Below are 1,111 nucleotides of genomic sequence, written 5' to 3'. Positions count from 1 at the left end.
CTCAGAGGGAAACTTCTTTAAACAAGAAGTTAAAACAGCTCTATATGAATAAGTTTAAACAGTTCTATATGAATTTATACTTTTATATTTATAAATTTATAACTTCATAAAAATTTATAAACATTTCTTCTTTATAATTGTAATTTAATAGATTATCTCAGAAAAACCTCTCTGAATGATAACCCTTCCTTACTACTGGGTGATGTGTAAATATTTTTTGGGGGACAGGGTCTCACTTTGTCACCCAGGCTGGAGTGCAGTGGTGCGATCTCAGCTCACTGCAGCCTCTACCTCCTGGATTCAAGTGATCCTCCTGCCTCAGCCTCCCTAGTAGGTGAGACTACAGGTGTCCACCACCATGCCTGGCTAATTTTTTGTATTTTTTGTAGAGATGGGGTTTCACCATGTTGACCAGGTTGGTCTCGAACTCCTGACCTCAAGTGATCCATCCACCTCGGCCTCCCAGAGTGCTGGGATTACAGGCATAAGCCACTGTGCCTGGCCTTGATGTGTGAGTATTTGAGAGGTCATAAGCAGTGGTTTTGGCTATACTGTACTACACCATATACATCAGTAAGAGCTCATCTTGGAACCTGTTTTGCAGTTTTAAAAATTAAAGACCTACATCACACACACACACACACACACACACAAAGAGACATTAGAAAGGCCCCTTAAGCTCTCAGAGACCAAGTTTCCTCATTGGCTCAGTGGAGATAATTATACCTAACAGGATTAGCATGAAATATCAAAGTGCTTAGAAAATTTCATTTGCTCAATAAATGTTCATTTTCTTTTCTACCTGGAATGCTCAGAGTTCTGTTTAATCAAATATTCTCATAATATAAAGTTAGCAATAAATTATGTTTATCATTAAAAATGAACCTAATACCATGCAGGCATAAAGGAACTTTCTGGATGATAGAAATAGTCTATATCTTGATCTGGATGGTGGTAACATGGGTGTTTACATATGTAAATATTCAAGCTGTGTACTTAATAGTTACATATCTTACTGTGTGTAAGTTATTCTTCACCTAAGAAAAGTACTTTGAACATAAAAGTCTTCTAAAATTGATTTATATAATTTTTTTAAGGGTGAAGGGGGCTC

This window comes from Mandrillus leucophaeus, unplaced genomic scaffold (assembly GCF_000951045.1).
Source record: "Mandrillus leucophaeus isolate KB7577 unplaced genomic scaffold, Mleu.le_1.0 Scaffold225, whole genome shotgun sequence".
In the NCBI taxonomy this organism is placed as follows: Eukaryota; Metazoa; Chordata; class Mammalia; order Primates; family Cercopithecidae; genus Mandrillus; species Mandrillus leucophaeus.
This window is presented reverse-complemented; position numbering follows the sequence as displayed.